At 48.3% G+C, this 20,122-nt stretch overlaps 1 long non-coding RNA gene across 1 annotated transcript in view; it reads right to left on the bottom strand.

The window, feature by feature from the left end:
- Positions 1-18,031, bottom strand: part of LOC123354761 — a 74,952-nt gene extending 56,921 nt beyond the window's left edge. Inside the window, exon 1 of the long non-coding RNA XR_006574869.1 lies at positions 17,899-18,031. This is a non-coding gene — a long non-coding RNA (uncharacterized LOC123354761). The remainder of the gene's footprint in view (positions 1-17,898) is intronic.
- Between the last annotated feature and the right edge of the window lie 2,091 nt (positions 18,032-20,122).

Genomic DNA, 20,122 nt, shown 5'->3' with positions numbered 1-20,122 from the left:
TAGAAACTCCAAAATGAGCTTATCCAGCAACTTGGTATTTGTGGTTTGTTTTGGTCTCATATTTTTTGTTGTCGTATTTTTGTTTGTTTGCTTTTTGTTTTGTGCTCATAGAGCCAATTTCAGCATACACTTTCCCGGCAGGCACACCACAGTGGGAAGGGATCTTAAACCTTCCAGCCTTACTAGTCTTAGGGCTAGTGTAGTAAGTGCCTGGAAGGGAAACCTTCCAGAACATCTGGGTGTTTGTCATTTAGAAGGTTCCCTTCGCAAGGACTTGATCAGTTCTCATTAAAGATCTCTCCCCCAAGAATAAAGACGACTAACCCTCATGCCCTGCCCAAATTCTAACTGAGCTAATTATCTTCCCTACCTAAAAGTCCCCTTGCTCTTTTCAGTTCAACAGACGGTTCTTTTCCACTTCCTCACCCCAAGCTGTTGGGCAGCGTTCCACTCCAGAGGCAGCTGCACTTCAGTGGTGAGGGTAGTAGCTCCTTGGAGGTGAACTGGTGCCACATGCAGCCAGTTTTTATAAATACCCAGGTGAGCAGCTTCCCCTACATGTGTGCAGTCAACTCCAGTGAGAAAGGGTTCACCGAGTCACCACATGTATGAGGGGTACCTCTGTGGCTCGCATTACAGTCACATCCGAGCACATCACACTCTTTGTGGAGAGTATTTCCCTATTATGGAGGGGGAATACAGAGACGCTAAGGGCTAGTCTACACATGGAGTTATTCCAGACCAGTTGTTGTGCTTTATATTCACACCCTACCTTAATCTGAATTAACTTTCAAGTGTAGACAAGCCCTAAGGCCTGGTCTACACTAGGACTTTAATTCGAATTTAGCAGCGTTAATTCGAACTAACCGCTCAACCGTCCACACCAGGAAGCCATTTAATTCGAACTAGAGGGCTCTTTAGTTCGAATTTGGTACTCCACCCCGACAGGTGGAGTAACGCTAAATTCGACATGGCTAGCTCGAATTAGGCTAGGTGTGGATGCAAATCGAACTTAGTAGCTCCGGGAGCTATCCCACAGTGCACCACTCTGTTGACGCTCTGGACAGCAGTCCGAGCTTCGATGCTCTGAGCAGCCACACAGGAAACGACCCGGGAAAATTTGAATTCATTTTCCTGTCTGGACAGTTAGAATCTCATTTCGTGGTTGGACATCGGGGCGAGCTCAGCAGCACCGGCAGCGATGCAGAGCTCTCCAGCAGAGGAGTTCATGTAATCTCTGAATAGAAAGAGGGACCCGGCATAGACTGACCGGGAACTCTGGATCTGATCGGTGTGTGGGGCGAGGAGTCTGTGCTTTCGGAGCTGCGCTCCAACAAACGGAATGCAAAGACCTACGAGAAGGTCTCCAAAGCCATGATCCAGACAGAGGATACAGCCGTCGTGCAACGCATCGCCGCGTGAAAACCAAGGACCCCAGACAAGGCTACCAAAAAATCAAAGCGGCAAACAGACGCTACGGAGCCTGCCACCACTGCCCCACCAGTGACCATGGACTCTGATGATGGGACAGTGTCGACGGACAGTTCCTCGACGATGTTCACGGACGGGGAAGATGAGGAAGTGTTTGTGGAGGACGAGGCAGGCGAGAGCGCTTACAACGCTGGTTTCCCCGACAGCCAGGATCTATTCATCACCGTCACGGAGATCCCCTACCAACCCTCCCCGGCCATGAACCCGGATCCTGAATCAGGGGAAGGAGCAGTCGGTAAGTGCTTTAACCATGTTAACTTTTATTCTTAATATAACAGGAATCTGAAGTGTGTGAGAAGGAGGTCTCTCTATATATGGGGATAGAACAGAAATCCTCCTGGGAGATCTCCACGAAGCTCTCCTTCCGTTAATCGATAAGCATCAGCAGGAGGTTCCTGGGGAGAGCTGCCTTATTGGGTGCTCCGTGGTAGCACACTTTTCCGCGCCAGGCTTTCATGAGGTACTCAGGGAGCATTGCCTCCCCGAGCACGGCTGCGTAGGGCCCTGGTTTGTGCTGGCTTTCACGCAGCATGCGCTCTCTATCTCCTTCAGTGACCGTCCTCAGGGTGATCTCGCTCGGAGACTCCTGCATGTAATTAGGGGAATTACTGTAATGTTACGCCTCGTCCAAAGTATTTTTAAAAAATCTCCGGACAGACGGCATAGCAGAGACTCAGCACGCAGCTGCGTGACGAGCGTAACGGAAAGCCAAAGAATCAAATGGACGCTCATGGAGGGAGGGGGGAATGAGGACGCAAGGTATCCCACAGTTCCTGCTGTCTCCGAAAATCATTTGCATTCTTGGATGAGCTCCAAATGCTTCTATGGTAAAACACCGTGTCCGCGTTGGTTCAGGGCACAGCTCTGCAATTTACGCACCCCCCCCCCGAACCTGAGAAGTTAAAGGGAAATCAATCCTCTGTTGACTCGTTTACATGTCACCGTATCTTTACTGAATGCTGCAGATAGATGCGATGCTGCAGCACTCAACACCAATATCCTTGCTCCCCCCCCCGCCATGGGTGGCTGACGGTACAATACGATTGATACCCATCGTCATCGTCAGCCTATTGGCACATGGGGCAGTGCAAAAGGGCTGGTAACCATGCCGACTAGCATCAGTAAGGTCAATCAAGGGCACCTGTCCCTAATTTTTCATGGCAGATGGTGCAATATGGCTGGTAACCGTCCTCATCATTGCAACAGGGGGCTGAGCTCCATCAGCCCCCACCCTTCATTGTAAATAAAAGATTCAATTGCCCCTGGACTAGCAGAGGGATGATGGGCTCCTTCATCCACACTCCTTAATGTCCTGCCTGGACTATCATTGCAGCTGGAGGCTTCCTTCCACTCATTTCTCACAAACAAGTCACTGTGTCTTATTCCTGCATTCTTTATTACTTCATCACACAAGTGGGGGGACAATGGTATGGTAGCCCAGGAAGGCTGGGGTAAGAACGGAATGAACAGGTGGTGTTGTTGCAGGAGCACCCCCTGTGAATAGCATACAGCTCATAATTTATGCAGGATCGGACACAGAGCAGCTGTGCTCTCTGGTTCTATGATACAGTGGTTCTCTAGTACACTTGCCCATATGCTAGGCAGGACTGATTCTATTTTTAGATACCAAAAAGGAGGGATTGACTCAGGGAGTCATTCCCAATTTTGGCTTTTGCGCCCCTGGCTGATCGGCCAGGGGCACTTATGACAGCACCAAATGGTGCAGTGCAAAAGGACAGGTAACCATGACCATCTTATTACCGTCTTCTTACCAATTCATGGTATGGTAGACGGTGCAGTATGCCTGGTAACCATCGCTGCTGTCATGCAAAAGCAAAAGCATGCTGCTGTGCAGCGCTGCTGGCCCGCCTCTGTCAGCGGCATCTAGTACACATACGGTGACATACACAAAATCCAAAACAGGCTCCATGGTTGCCACGCTATGGCGTATGCCAGGGCAATTCATGGAAAACGTGCTCAAAATGATTGTCTGCCGTTGCTTTCCCGGAGGAAGGAATGACTGGCGACATTTACCCAGAATCCACCGCGAAAATGATTTGTGCCCTAGCAGGCACAGGGGTCTCAACCCAGAATTCACACAGACAGCCTAGACTCAGTTAATTGTTCGCAAAAAAGAATATTTGCAAGGAATTCACTCCCTGTTTCCCATCTCACAGCTTCCACTGTCTCCAGACCTGACACAGCATCCCCCTCGCAGAGGCTTGCAAAGATTAGGCGGCGAAAGAAAAAGACAAGGGACAAGATGTTCAAGGAACGTTTGGGCTGCTACCTAGCAGAGGCGGACCAGCAGAGCCAGTGGAGGGAGACCGTCTCTCTGTGCCAGCGCTCACACAGCGAACGGGAGGAGAGGTGGCGTGAGGAAGACAAGCAGGCGACTGAAACAATGCTTGGACTAGTGAGGGAGCAAACGGACACGCTCAGGCGCCTTGTGGATGTTCTGCAGGACCGCAGGAGGACAGAGACACCCTGCAGTGTATCTGCAACCGCACTTCCCCGCCACAAAGTCCCATACCCCCCTCACCGAAAATAATCAGGAGGAGGGGCGGCCGGGGACGTGAATACTGTCACTGCACCACAGCACAGTGCTCAAGTACCCAAAAGCTCTCATAACCTACATTTGCCGAAGTCCTTCACTTCCAGACTCACAGTAGTCCCAATCCCAGTCCCATCCCCTAACTGTCTACTTAATTAATAAAAATGCTTTGCTGTTAATTACTGTTTCCGTTATGTTTTTTCAAAGAAGACTGTGTTTGAATGGGGGGCGTGGGGAAGGGGGTGGTTAATTGCATAGGACAGTCACCTTTCCCAGGGTACAGACACGGGGGCAGGATCAGCACCGGGTCACACACACGGTGCAGTCAGTAGGCACCCTGGTCGGTATGGGAGGTGGTTTCCAGGATCTGTGTGGGCGGGGGAGATGTGACTTTGCAGCGGGGGAGGGCGGTTACAGATCTTATACAGCGGTCCTTGTCCTGGACCGCTGAGTCACGCAGCTGAGGAATCTGTATCCGTCCTCCTCCGCCACAAGGTCACATATCCGCCCGCACACAGAATTCCATAAAGAGGGATGGCAGGCTCCGTTGAAAGAAGCCTTCCGGCACTGTGGACCGCTCTAGGAGCAGGAGCCTGTCATTCCTTGAGTTTAGAGGCGGTCTTTACATCACCGCACACCCTACCCAGCACAGTCTGCCTCCCAGTTTCAACCCTTTAACGCAAAGTCATGAATAAAGAAACCTTTCTTAAGTAACAATGGGACATGTATTTTATTTTTACATGTGTGTTGGAAGTGGGGGAAACGGGGTATGTAACCGAAGAGGAGAGTCAACAGTAACTGGGTAAAGAAACAGGGGCAGGTTCAGCTTCTCTGTAAAGAAACTGAACAGTCACAGGTCACGCTGCTCGCTGCTCGCTGCTCGCTGGTATTTGAAGAGTTCCTTGTCGCTGTCCCAGGCGCCTGTACAGGGCTTCATGAGCAAGTGCATTAGCGGGCAGGCTGGGTCCCCGAGGATGACTATAGGCATCTGCACATCCACAACAGTTATTTCGTGGTCCGGGAAGAAACTACCTTCCTGCAGGCGTCTGAGCAGCCCACAGTTCCTGAAAACACACGCATCATGAACCTTGCCCGGCCACCCGACGTTGATGTTTGCAAAACGTCCCCTATGGTCCCCCAGTGCTTGCAGCACCATTGAAAAGTAGCCCAATTTCTCATCAGCTGACTGTGGAAGAGGTGGACGATAAAGTGCGAGGAGGAGAAAACGGCGATGATCGCAGCGGGCTCCATGCTTGCAGTGCTGTGGCGTCCGCGCTGTCACTGACCAGAAAAGTGCACGAACAGATTGCCCGCAGGCGCTTTCAAGGAGGGAGGGAGGGAGGTTGTGATTGACGGTTCAATGACGACACTTACCCAAAACCACCCTCGACACATTTCTCCCCCCAGCAGGCATTGGGGGCTCTACCCAGCATTCCAATGGGCAGCGGGGACTGCGGGAACTGTGGGATAGCTTCCCACAGTGCACCACTTCCAAAGTCGACGCTGGCCCCGTGAATGTGGACTCAGAAATTCGAATTAGTGTATTTAGTATGGATACACAAATTCGACTTCATAAGGTCGAATCCACAAATTCGAACTAAGTTGATTCGAAATAGTCTTGTAGTGTAGACAAGGCCTTAGTGACTTGCAAGCAGTCACACAGGTAGCCAGTGGCAGAGCAGGGATTTGAACAGAGCGCTCGCAAGTCCCAGGCTGGAGCCCAGCCATTGGACCATCCTTCCTCTCTCTAGAGACCTGCCTAATTCAAATGATGACAAGAAAACGACATTCACATTTAAAATGCATTGTTTCCAAGCTTGCCTCTCATTCCAGCTGGTGGCCTTTGAAACCTTCCAGCTTCTTCCTGTGCTGACAATACCCCATTTTCTATGGAATTCTGCAGCGGTGGAGAAAATCACCCCATGGTGCCAGGCAGCCTTCCTGCTCTTCTGACTTCCCTGCCTGAGGCCCACGGGTCTGCCCTACTTCTGGTAGCTGGGGTTGTCTTTCCCCTGCACTAATCAGTGCTTAGGGACAATGAGGTCCACAGTCAGGGAGTGGGGAAGGGTCCTAGAGGTCACCAGACACATACACTTTTAGTACAAAGCAGGCCAAAGAATCACCCCACTCCCCCTTCACCAGCCAACCAGGGGCACAGGTGGCAATCACTGGGCACTGTATTGTTACTTTCTGCTTGATGCCCATAGAGACTGATATTGGGTTTGATTTGGGGTGTGTGTGGGGGGGGGCATTCAGATATAGGGCCAGAGGGGATTGTTTGTGCCTAGCAAAAGGAAACAGCCTTGCACCGCTGGCCAATGGAGTTCCATCTCCAGCACCCAGCTCAGCCTTGTGGCAAGGAATTACATTTAAACCCGGTCCCTTAAGTGTACAGTTCCCGGGGTGTTCCCTGCGGGAGGCAGGCCAACCCCTGCAGCCCGCAGAAGGGAGGTGCGCTGAGGTGGAGCATTGTCTGGAGAGTGGGTCTGGCCCTGGAAGATAGTACGTGAGTGCCAGAGAGGCAGCCCACATGTGAGACAGGGAAAAGCTTAGATCTAGAGAGAACATCAATTCTCTCGAGGCTTTGAATTGGAGCAGAGAAACCTCTGGGGACCTGAGCTGCTTATAAAGAAAAGCTTTGAGGGAAGGAAGGACCAGAAATGTCAGTCTGGAAATGGACTGGATTGTAACACAATGAATAAAACAAGTGACCCTTGTGAGAGGCTATAATGGAGCTGGTGCTTTTGGTATTTAATTCATAGACTATCTATTTAGCTATCCATTTCCATACATACCCTTCTATCCATCCATCCATCTCTCTATCACCATATACACCCCTCTTATGCTGCACCCATAATTTCCCTTATTCAACACAAAATTACTCGAGAACAATTGTTACTGTGGTTATTATTTATTTGCTAAGTGCTGATAATGGCTCCCTCCTCCCCTTTTGTTACACTGCTCTCAGTGCCTGCTCATTTCTATATGTAGTTTCATTTTTTATAACTTCCATAAACTTCAGTGCATGGCAATAAAAACTCATTATTTCACCTGAGCATAGTGGATCATAATAATGCACAGACCATGTTTACGAGGCTCCTCAGATTGCTGGTCAGACCTTTAATGAGTGACCCTGGTAGCTTTATGGAGAATGGCTCCTTTTTATGGAGTTACAGACAATAAGGATACAGAGGTAGCCTCTGCAAGGGGCACCGGTGCTTTAACAAATTGCTGGCACCTTCTTTTCAGATCAGCTGACCTCTTTCACATCTCTTCACAAATCAAGAAATAGGGTCTAAAAGGCCAGGGATTATTCCTCATTTTAAAAATATAGATGAAAATAACCTCTCAGGGTGTGTCTACACAGCAAAGAAAAACTCACGGCTGGCCTGTGCCAGCCAACTCAGGCTCCCAGGGCTATTTTGTGGCTGTGTAGACGTTGGGGCTCGGGTTGGAGCCTGAGCTCTGGGACCCTCCTACGCTACAGGATCCTAGAACCCAGCACCATCCCGAGCCCGGAAGCCTCCACAGCCACGAAACAGCCCCACAGTCTGAGCCCCACTGAGCCCTTTGCTGTGTAGACATACCCTCCGAATCTTGAGACCAACATCTGTTTCCTTATTGCAGCTGTCCCTCATGCAAGTGGATCCCGGCTTGTTATGGTAGGGTTGCTCGTGAGAGTGGGGCATATAGGTAAAGCAAGCTGAAATTTTTCCATTCAAATATTTTTGACCAAAAATTGTTTTTTCATGAAAAAAATTCAACTTTTTGTCATTTTTTTCAGGTTTTTGTCCAGAAATCAAACCCTCTCCCCCAAAATTTCAAAGAACATTTTCAATGAAAATGATTTTGTTTCCATCCTACATGTTTGTGGTGGGGGTGGGGGATTGTTTCCCAAACCACTCTACATATTGGTTAGTTATTGCTGGGAGGCTCCTGCCAACTGGGCTGGGTACAGAACTTTGTTATTGTAGGGCTGGCGAAGGTAGTGTGCTGCTGCAGGGTTCCTAGCAGTGATCTGGGAGGTGGTGTAGTCTCTGTTGGTTAGTCTACACTAGACCTGTTTACCTCTAATTCATTAATTGCCATATAGGCTAGTGTGGATACGTTTGTGCTCTTCCCTGGGCTAAAGCACAAAGGTTTATAGCCCAGAACAATCACAGAAACCGTCCCCACTCCTCCCACCCCCCGTTTGGAGACTGCATTTCCAATTAAACAAAGAAAAATGAGGGACCAGGCAGTGCAGGGAAGTGAATGGAAAGGAGCTGTTCTGCATGAGTTATGAAGAGGAGCCCTCAGCACACAGGACATACAAGTTTAATTACAATGAAGTCTGACCTAAATCCTTTTGAATTTGTACATACCTGTTCCTGACAGTTACATACTTGTCCTTGTATGACTAAATTAAAAGGTTTAGAAAGTACAAAAGCAGCGTGGAAGCTAATTGTATTCCTAAAAGACAGTGAGAATAAGACGAGTTCAGCACTGATTTAATTATGCAGAGAAACCCATTGGAGCTGTTGAAAATCTCTAGAAGCCTTTAATGTTTTAACAGTGACCATGTGCAAGGATAGACGGTGGAGAACATAACAGGAACTCCTGTCCAGCCCTCTCAGAATGGCAGGAGGAAGGCAGTCAGACCTTGCTCTGTTGTCTGTCAACGAATTAGGTGCCAGTGAGTGGTGCCAGTTTGATGGTTCTCTGTTCACCCCAGTCCAGATGCAGTAAAGGCAGTGGCAGGGTGCATTTCCCACCAAACCAGCATAAACCCTGCATTCCCAGGGCTGAGATGGGAGTTTAAAATCCACTGACCAGTCACTCCTCGGCCTGCCTGCTCAGACCCACAACAAGGCTCAGTGGCTTTTGTGCAACCCTGTGCGGGCCAAGATTTCACATGGGTCATCGAACAGCCCTCTGAATGGATGCTTCGTCCTCAGAATGGAAGCCACATTCTTTTCACTAAAAGCCTCATCCTGCCCCCACTGAAGTCAATGGGAGCATTGGCATGGACCTCATGGAGCACAGTGCCGGGTCCTAAACAAGCTTCCGCCGTTACTCCTGCCCATTCAGCTTTAACATAATGCAGCCTCACTGGGCCATCTCGAGTCTCTTTCTGTAAATGCGTCTCTCTCGGTGCTTCAGGCTTCCATTAAACGCATCAGTGCATCCTACAGAACAGCAGCCTCTCCCCAGGCCCTCAGCCTGTTCAGTCTGGGAGGACTGTGCTTTTCTGGACATTTCAATCCTTTTGGTTTGCTAAATGCATTCTTTAAAAAACAAAGATCAGCAGGGGAGCGTGCCCCCACTCCCCCGCACAAACACGGCTCAGGGCAGAACAGGCCCATGATACCCTGTCAGCCAGGCATGCAGTTGATTACAGGACATGGTCTAGTCCGATGTACATTTCAGGAACGTTCCTTGTCCAAATGTTCCAGGTGCCAGCCAGCTGTAAATGGCTTTGCATGCAGGATGCAGCTTTTTACCACTCACTATCAGACCACTCACTATCAGAACTGGGTCTGAATCAGAGCGCTGGATTGGAGCCTTCCCCACAGAATTTGTGGATCTAGGTCCTCATTCGGAAACCAGCCTTGGTGGTTCAGACCCATATAATGGGCCAAACCAAAACACTTTAGGAAAGTCCAGATTCAGAGCTGGAAAATTGTTCCTCAGGCCCATCTCTACTCTTAACCAGTTGTCCCCTTTTGATTCTCCCAGAAACACTTGCCCAGTGCTTTATACAAGGTGCCAGAGGAATGGGAGCCATGCTCAGTGTGGCCTTCCTGGCTTCTGAGTAGGAGCCAGATACACCTCACTGAACAAATACAGTTCAGCAGAAGTGTGGGGTTAGGTGATGGAGTGGGGAAATGACCTTCTCTCCCACACGAGCTGCTTGGGAGCCCACAAGCACTGTTAGGGATCATTTGCGTTTCTCTAGAGCCTTCCACTGGAGAATCTCAGAGCAATTTACAAATATTCATGAGTGAAGCCTCAGGACTCCTTGGCAAGGTAGGTGAGCATACTTGTGTCCATTTCACACACTGGGACACTGAGGGATGGAGAGGGGAAGTGACTTGCCCAGGGTCCCATGGGAAGCCTGAAACAGAGCCAAGAAGAGATCCCTGGCCTCCTGATTGCCAGGCTTAAAGTCTGATCCTACATTGCCCTGCATCTTGTGTCATTATTTACCCCTCTGCAAAGTGAGTCTGAAATACTCCCTCCGGCGGCCATGAGTAGAACATTCAGATTCTTTACCATTTTATACCCATCCTTCCCTTCCTTCCTTAGTATCTGGTTCCCAAATTGTCAGCTGGATGTGAAAGCCATTAAGGGCCAAGCCCGAGCATTCATACAGGCGTGCAGCAGTTTTCCAAAACGGTCCATTGTTTTGGAGTTTAATGTACCTATCCTACACATACTCACATCATATAGCATTTCAGAGCGTATTTTATGCACACGTAAAGGAAGTCTGATGTGGAGCTGTCAGTTGGTGCCATAAGTCTGAAGAGGAGGTGAAACAATGGTACCCAAAATGAGAATGTTCCATTTCTTGCACCATTCCAGAAACATTGCAACATGACTATTACGACAGTTTGTACTGTTTCAGCTACCGTAATTTCAACTCCTGAATGTGGTGTTTATTGGTCAAAGCTACCAAACGACAATGTATTAAAACAATTGTATTGATTCTGCATGAGCATGTATGTTTTTTCCACAAGTAATGAAGCTGTTTAGCATGTGGTAAAAATGGCGACTATCAATATTTTGCATTAAAGTAACATGATGTTTTAATATCTCATAGTCTTAATTGTCAAAGTATCTCACAAGTGACTATAATAGTTTTCTATATTTCCAATTAATGTAGATTTTATGCCCATATAGTTTGTACTACATAGTGAGTGGATATAAATGTACATGAATTCCGAATGAAATGCTTCTCCATTTGTATGCTTTTGTACATACAATGTAGCATCTAGTCTGCTGGGTAAAAGGTTTTGATTTTTAATTGCCTATTCATGCAGTACTAGCCTTTGAAATATTCTAGAAACTAGCCTTTTAATTCAGTGACGCTTATGCATAGGTCATTCTTAGTGTTAGAGATGACAATAAACAGCTTCATACTGGGTTGCAATCAAAGTGCTCACTAAACAAAAATGGCCGTTTGATACTAAAATATAGCTTCAATTTATATCTAATTTAGCACAAGTCTGTATATGTCTACAAAATGAAAAATGGTGGTACTGGGGTGGTAATGATAACAACATACATAGAGGAATTTTACCTCTACAGGGAACCGCATAGGTTCTGGAACTAGTGGTGCTGGGGGTGCTGCAGAACCTCCTGGCTTGAAGTGGTTTCCATCATATGCAGGGTTCACAGTTTGGCTCAATGGCTCTCAGCATCCCCAGTATACACAATGTTCCAGCCCCCCTTCAGGGAAGTTGCAGTACATGAAGACATGGAGGATGCAAGCCCCTTGAGGCTTACATCAAAGAGAAAAGGATTCTCCACGTTATTTGTCAAGAAAAATCAAAAGAATGCCAAACTATCAAAAGCCACCAGTGCTGGACAGAAGTCTGTAAAGCTGGCAGAAGCTAGGAGAGATTAATTGTATTGGTAGCTACTGAATGAGTTTTCACAGGGGTTGCTTTCAGAAATACACAAGTAAGTCGAATTTGGCACATGTCAGAGTTGTATTGAACCCGGAAAAAAAAGAGACTGAATCTGATCAGAGCATCACGTTCATCTGCCTCTCTAGCCACCAGAGCAAGGCTGTCCTCCAGCGACTGGCTCTGTTGCACTGTTGGATTAAGAAAAAGATGCAAGAAAGACAATAAATTCATAAAAAAGAAACATTTGAGATGGCAACCAATCTAAGGGAGGCGGCACATCAAAGAGGAGATGATGACATGTTGCATAGAATATCTGTGGAAAACGTGATTGCTAAGGATGCAGTTTATCACTCAACATGCTTTTCTTCCTACTTGGTCAAATGAATCTTAAAGCAAAACCATCTCGTTATACTACAACAACAACAGACATCTTATGACATTGCATTTTATCAGCTGATTGAAGAGACAGATGTACAACAAGCAGGCTCTTCTCCTGTCCAAGCTGCTACAAAGATATAAAGCCCTACTTCCCTCAGATGGAGAAATGGCAAGTTATTCCAGTAGCAAATTACAGGCAACATTAGAAAAACACTATGGTTCTACAATTTCATTCCATGCACAGCATGGACAAGGCAGGTGTACCATTGTCCTATGCAGCTCAATAACATTAGCTAATACTATCCAAGCTGCTAGTTATCTGAAACTGGAACTTAAGTCATCCAAATGTTTTGTGGATGGTCTTCTGGCGAGTGAGCCCGATGAACAGTTTTCAAATGAACAAGTGGTTTTGTATAATGCCACTTCAATCCTTCAGTCTGAAATAGCCAACATGAAAGCCTCAGAATATTATCCAAAGCCAGGCGATTGTAGTTTAAAGAGGCTGGCTATTTTTGTGCCCCAATTGGTGCAGGAATTTGTCCTTTGGTTGACAGATAAAGAGGCACATCATTTAGTCAGCAGTGAGTATCATCCTTCTGAAGACATTCAAAGAAGGTGCCCCTCAATTGTGGAGATCCTAGTATTTAACAGTTCCAAAATTATCGCACCACTGCACACAAGCCTTGCTTCACAACTATACCATGAATTTGGGTCTCGCAAATTAATTGGCATACTACGCCTTCATGGTTTCTGCATCAGTTATGATGAGCTGAGGCAGTTCATCACTAGTTCTGTAAAAACTGAAGTTGAAAGACTCCAGGGTTGTATGTTCATTCCAAATGGAATTGTACCACTTGATGCTCGTAGAATTCTCATCCACAAAGGAGATGATAATATAGACATCAACGTAGAGACCATGGATGGAAAGAATACCTTCCATTCAATGACCAGAGTGGTATTTCAAGAACAGTCTGAAGATATTCCTTGTGATGCTGGACTATCACTGAAGCATGGGGGGGGAAAAGTCACTTACTCTCCCCAGGGCAATCAGAGTCACTGATGCAGCATGCAGTATTTGAAAAACCTAGAACACATCCAGAACTGACTCACCCCCATGAAAAGCACTTGAGAAAAATCAACTGTGTCTGTAGTCAGACTAATCTTTGCGGCACTGAACTGTGTGCCTGCCAAGGCAATGAAGCCGGTGGTAACCCACGCACTCTCAGAGACCATAATGATGAACACGCTGATGATAATGATGTTGACTTGAAATGTCACCAGCACTATTATATTTCAATGATGCCTGTACAAAGTTATTATTAGCTTTTATTTCACCCTGTAGATTGTTGTTGTGATGCTTTGAGGTCACGATGAAATCCAGTGTTATGTCTTGAAATAATACAGAGAGTAATTAAACTAACAGAAACAAGTGCAAATATTTCAAAGTGGTCATTTTAATGTGTTGCTGCTATCATTGTTTCTCCCCCTTTCTTTGGTAATGGCACCATTTGACAGCTCCACATCATACCTCCTCTTAAAGTAGACATAATAAGCTTTCAAATGATATATGATGTGAGTGTATGTAGCAAGGGTACATTAAGTCAACAAATCAGTGGTGTCTGCTACTCGCCTAATGTAGCAGACAGACAGACAGACAAATGGATAAATGATTGAAGGCTTTCAGCTACTTCATGGGGAAAATATTCTTCATTGTCTGCTTGTAAAACGGTGTTGCTGTATGTGCTTCCCTTGTGACATCACTAATTCGTGGAGTGCATTGTCTGTAAATCGGCTGCTTAACTGTGCCATGTCAGCACAAGACCGTCTTTTTGTTAACAACAAGAACTCATTAATGCAGCAGCAACACGCAGCAGACTGTGGCGTAGCAGCATGTGTTCTCTGTTGTGCCTGCTCTTCACAGGGGTGAGCATGGTGAGACCCAGCACAGAGTTTTGATGCTCTGGGTTGATTCCTTGATTCCTGGCTGTGAGCATAACTCTGCCAGGTTCCTCAGAAGCACCTCGTAGTTTTGTAACATGGGTTTCACTTTGTTTTAACACCTAAACTCTGCTCTCAACCTTGCTCCACCTTTTGCCTGTAAGCAACTGTGAGCCATGACTAACTCCTCCATCACAGAAATGTTTGTTTGTTTTCCCACCATCCCCAGTGAATCTCCACGACCCCGTGACAGGGAGAAGCATATGCCAGGAGTGGGCTGGAGGTACCAGACGTTCTTTGCAGCGCTGCTCTAACCTTGGAGACTGCTTCCCGTTCCCCTCTGTAGGAAATCGTCTTGCATTTGCTTAGTTAAAAAGGCAACTTCCCATCAGGGAGTTCCTTCGGATTCCGTTGCCCTTTCCACATGCAGCGGATAAACATTTCAGGCAAGGTTCAGGGAAGATCTCTCTGAAGAGAGGTGATTAAAGCATAACCTTTTCCAGGGCACCAGTTAACTCCTCGCATCCTAGAGGCTGGCTTTTTAAAGTGCAGAGGGTAGGTTTAGAGGCTTGGGAAGGGATCAACAGGACAGGCTCTTTCCACTCTCACTGCCTTGGGCCAAACACTGCAAAGCGGAAGCCGCTCTGGGGAGCACTGCTCATCTTGGCTATTTATAAAACCAGGACACACAGTGTGTCGCTATTTCATAATTCAATATTTCTGAAGTACTGGCTTGCGCCTGCCATGAAATGTGACAGTGAGTGTCCTAAGCGCACCATGGCAAAGGAGTACACACCTCTGCTCATGATATGCCACCGCAGCTGCATGCCATGGCCCCTCCCAGTCCAGAAAGCACTTTTGCAAAGCTCTCAGAGCACTTAACATTCATTCTCACAGCACCCCGGGGAGGCAGGTTGGTGTCATTATCCATATTCTGCAAATGGAGAATCTCAGGACAGGTAAGGGAAAGGACTTGCCTGAGGCCACAGAGCAAGTCAGAGACAGAGACTAGGAATCCTGGCTCCCAGTCCACTGATCTAACCTCTAGACTATGCTCCCCTCCCCAAAATCAGTGGTAATCAGCAGAGTACTAGGGATTATTGGACTCTGGATGGTTTGTGGCACAGACTCAGCTCCCTGAACTTTGCAGGAATGCAGACAATGGCTGTCCCACCAACCTACCCTTGGGACTAACAGGGTTATGTGCAGGCTCACACAACCATGAGGTGGGTGGGGGAACACGTCTGAGCTTTAAAAACACATCAGTCACTCATTGGTCACAAGGCAATGAGAGGTATTCTAAGGACAGACACACCAGGCAAATGGCACACTATTCTGAGCCCTGGGATCACACTGCAGAGGCCGAGAGAACTAAAGAGCTAATCCGTCGCATTAACTCTAAATGTTATTACTGCAATTTTCCCTGTGCATTTCAAACACCTCTCTGCCCGTGTGCACCAGGAAGCAGCAAACGGAAAAGTTCACATGGAGGGAAACAAAATGGTAATGACAACAACAACAAAGCCAGACACAAAGAAGATGCCCCTTTGCTGCTCTGTCCTCTTCAGAGCTAATTGCAGTGGTGCTTTGATGTATGCTGGTCGCTCGGGGAGCCGCAAGAGGTGGCTCAGGATGTGACAAAGGAGGAAGGCGGGTGTGGAAGAGAAGGAAGACGGAAAAGAAGAGCCTTCAGGAGGTTGATGGTTGATGGGGAGGCGCAGGCTAGGAGTTTAATTCGAGCCACCGAGGAAAAGCTTGGGTGTGTCCCGTACACTGGAGACAACCAGTTAACTACAGTGCTTGGACAGCTCCCTCCCTCAGTGTCACATGCGCTGCTTGTTCTGCTGCCAGCACGCTCCTTTCCACGGCGTAGCAGCCATGTGTGGCTCCCTCAGAATGCTACGAAGCAGCCAGTGGCAGTGGGAAGAATTACACAGAGGAGGGAGCGTCTACTCCCCAACAGCTACTATGAATTCAAATGGCCGCCTTTATAGAATTACTCACACTTCCTTGCTCTAGTGAGAAGTTGTGGGTGACTCCCACCATGGCCACCTGGCGTCACAGAAGACAGCATGATCTATAACTAGAGTGACCAGCCGTCCCTCCACCACCTCACACTGAGATGGCAAATTTAATCTGAATTCAGACTAAATTCTGTCCTCGGATTCTTGGGGAGTTGACTTTGAACTGCAAACCTAACTCTGAGCGTGTTAATTACCCTGGCGCTTTGTCTGGCTCAAGTGCGGATGACTCACCTCTCCCACTTGCCTCTCCCTTGTCCTGTCTTGTCTGTAGTGGCCCATGAGAACCACAGCCTCATGACCCTTAATCTAGGGGTCTGGAGTATGTCCCCTCTAGGACATGGGTTCAAATCCAGTGCAGGGTGGAAGCGGCCCAAAGCAGTTACCACCAGATGGCTATTCGCTGACACGTGTGTTTGGGAAGTGTCACCTCCAGTCCCACAAGACGTGGGTTCTGAGTGGCCTCAGCAGGGAGGCGACAGCATGAAGAGGCCAGAGACTGACCTCCCCTCTCAGCTCTAGGCCTTCTCCTGACAAGGGACATCCACACCAGTGCAGATCTCTAGCGTAGACATGTAGCAGCAATCCAGCCCTGTCTAAACACCACACAGTGCGTCTACACTAGAGATATTCAGTGGTGTAGCTACACTGCAAAACAACTCCCCCCAGCATATATGCGTAGTCCCTGGGGTGGCTTTGGGGCACACTGGCAGGAAATGGCGTTTGTGGGGAGCCTGCATACCCCAGCTCAGGCAGATATATTCACCATTCAGTGTGACGGAAGGGGGATGCTTGTGCTGCAGCAGCTGAAATTCCAGCCTAGTCTCTCCCAGGCACCATATTGTGTGCTCCCTGGCCCTGCTATGATACCTCTGCTGGAGGTGCATGCAGCTGGTGCCCCTCTGCTGACCACGAGTATCATTTACTGTCCACTTGGCACGGGGACAAAGCCACCAGCAACAAAGAGGAGTTTAAAGCAAAATGGGTAACACTTCAACAGGGCTTATTACCCCAACCTTATTTCACAGTGTGATAAGTAGGGCTCCCCAATGGGAGGAGATAATGTGTGTGGGGGGGGAGGCGCTATTAAAGATTTTTAACCTCCATCTCCCTTTCTTGGGCCTTTGAACAGCTGCTAAACAAAATGGATGTGCACAGAACAATCATTTCACTGCCTTACTTAATACAGCTCTTGGCTAAAGATATAATTGACTCCGTTAACTAATCAATCTTCCCATAAGCATGGGGGGCAGTTGGTTTTGTTTTTCGGTTGGTTGGGTTTTTGGTACCAATTTACAAATGAACAAATAAAAATGGCAAGCGACAAAGCTGTGGTGCTGGGGGCTGGGGAAGGAAGGGATCCAAGCCAGGTCAGAGAGAGGTGAGTCGTTGCTGTCTGCAGGGGAAGGAGAGGACTGCCAGACTGGCAATTTGGGGTTTGTGCTCTGTTTCCTCACAGACTGCCCTGAGGTTGGTACCCAGGCACTTGAGCCACTGCAGGACAGAGCGAAAGCTGAAATGCAAGAAGCCAAGACTGGCTGGAGATTGTCCTTTCAGAGCGCCCAGCCAATATCCTGGCTCCCACAGCCCTGAGCTTTTGGGGTGTTTAGAGCCCCAGATCCAGGCGTGACGTTTTCCTCTCTGCCCAGTTAGAATCTAAGACCAGGCACCCCTGCCCCAGCTGAGACACCACTGCCCTAGGGTGAAACCCTGGCAGCTTCTCGGTGACTCAGAACCCTTGCTGATATGATCCCGCTGAAGAGCAGCGAGTGGGGGCAAGGCAGAGGGCTGCCCCTTCTTCCCAGCAGGCTGCAGAGCAGCTCCCTCCAGTCCCAGGAGCCAGCACCGCTCCTTCCCAGCAAGGTGCCAGGCTTCAAATGGCAAAGCCGGCGGCTCACAATACCTGTGTCTCCGCAAAGGTCACCCTTCCCAGAGCACCCTCTTCAGAAGCCCACGCACCGGTGCTGCTAGGGTCTCACTGAGGCCAGGCTGATGCTGAGTCCCTCTGGCTCCAGTGTCCCTCCTGGGAATCCAGCCTCCTGGAAGAATGACTTCACAGAAGGTTCCAGAACGCATGAGGCGCATCGGAGGCTGCTAACCAGTGAAAACAGATTCCCTGGCTGGAAAAAATAAAAGCTGCCTGATGCAGAGTGTGAAGCAAGCCGCTATCATGGGTGGCCAGTCAGCACAGCAAACATGACCCTGTGGGAGCCCCCTAGCCGGGAAACGCTGCAGATTCCCATCGAACCAGGCTCAAACCACAGAGGTAATAAGGGGCAGCTAAAAAGTGATTTTTCCTGGCGAGACTGAAAATGGGAGCTGGGGCTGGGCTGACGTGGTATTACCTGGGTAACTGCTTCTTCCTGCTATGGCTTGGGCTCACCTGAGAGTCTTCTCTCTCCCCCTGGCTAAGTAGGCAGGACACAGCTCCCAGCTCAAGCCACTTCCCCCAGCTGTGCTGCCCTGACTTGCACGGAGATGGTCTCATGTGCCAGTCACCACACTATAGTGAGCCACACAGCAGTCGTCTCCTCTCCCAGCGCCCCCCAGGAAGCAGCCAAGGTCTCTAGGAGCTGAACCTGCAGTTGAACAAGCTGCCAGTCTGCAGCCAGCCTGTTCCTCTCTGCGTATTCGGTTTCCAATGTTACATTTTTATCCCCTTCTCCTGCTGCTCAGACAAAGAGCAAAGGACACCAAGGAGAGGCAGTGTTTGCTCTGACCTCCTGGATGGCCTAAAATTAGAGCCCATTTTCTGGGTGCTGCTAAGTGAGCCTGTCAAATAAACAGACCAAATGCATTTGTTAGCAAAAGCCTGGCTAGAGCTGTCGTTAAAAGGTTTCAAAAATACCCCCTCTCCCCCCGCCAAGCAGCTCTGACTCAAGTGGACTAATTCAGGCTGAGAATTGATCCTCCTCCGACTGTTGTTTCATGGTGTTAAAAGCAAGATTGATTGTAAATTTATGTTGTAAAAGTGCATCATTATTTGGGCACATTAATGCAGCGCTTTTCTGTGCAAATGGATGTTATTTTTATGATGTTGTTTATGGGTCTGAATAATCAGATTGATTCTTAATTTCTAAGGGTCTGTAGCTGAGCATGAGAGGAGAGTCACAAGCTAGGCTGTGTTTCAATATCTCCGTGCACCCTGCAGAGCTTGCGGGGATGCGTTGAGATATCGGAGGGCAATGGGCCTGACCAAAAATCCCCCGATCCAAACTCCACAGGCCAAAACAACTCTCTGCATCCAAACATGACTGAATTCAAGGCCACAGAAATCCATGCCAGGTAACGAACTTTCCCACATGCTGGGGTGTTTGGATTTCATCCATTACAGAACTAGGGAAGATCCAAACGTGGATCCAGATGTCATGCTTGAGGGCATGAGCAAACCTCTGACTAATGGGAATGGGAAGTCATTTCCCTGGGGCTGGAATATCCCGTGACTGCCTACTACAGGGTTCTTTGCGCCTTCATTCAATGCAGCGGATAGTGACCAGCAAGGACAAGTGCAGAGTCCTGCACTTAGGACGGAAGAATCCCATTCATGGTTACAGACTAGGGACCAACTGGCTAGGCAGCAGTTCTGCAGAAAAGGACCTGGGGTTACAGTGGACGAGAAGCTGGATACGAGTCAAGAGTGTGCCCTTGTTGCCAAGAAGGCTAACGGCATTTTGGGCTGTATAGGTAGGAACATTGCCAGCAGATCGAGGGACGTGATCATTCCCCTCTATTCGACATTGGTGAGGCCTCATCTGGAGTACTGTGTCCAGTTTTGGGCCCCACACTGCAAAAAGGATGTGGAAAAATTGGAAATAGTCCAGGGGAGGGCAACAAAAATGATTAGGGGGCTGGAGCACGTGACTTATGAGGAGAGGCTGAGGGAACTGGGATTGTTTAGTCTGCAGAAGAGAAGAATGAGGGGGGATTTGATAGCTGCTTTCAACTACCTGAAGGGGGGTTCCAAAGAGGATGGATCTAGACTGTTCTCAGTGGTGGCAGATGACAGAACAAGGAGCAATGGTCTCAAGTTGCAGTGGGGGAGGTTTAGGTTGGATATTAGGGAAAAAAAATTCACTAGGAGGGTGGTGAAGCACTGGAATGGGTTCCCTAGGGAGGTGGTGGAATCT

This window comes from Mauremys mutica, chromosome 22, assembly GCF_020497125.1.
Source record: "Mauremys mutica isolate MM-2020 ecotype Southern chromosome 22, ASM2049712v1, whole genome shotgun sequence".
Taxonomy (NCBI): domain Eukaryota; kingdom Metazoa; phylum Chordata; order Testudines; family Geoemydidae; genus Mauremys; species Mauremys mutica.
This window is presented reverse-complemented; position numbering and strand designations above follow the sequence as displayed.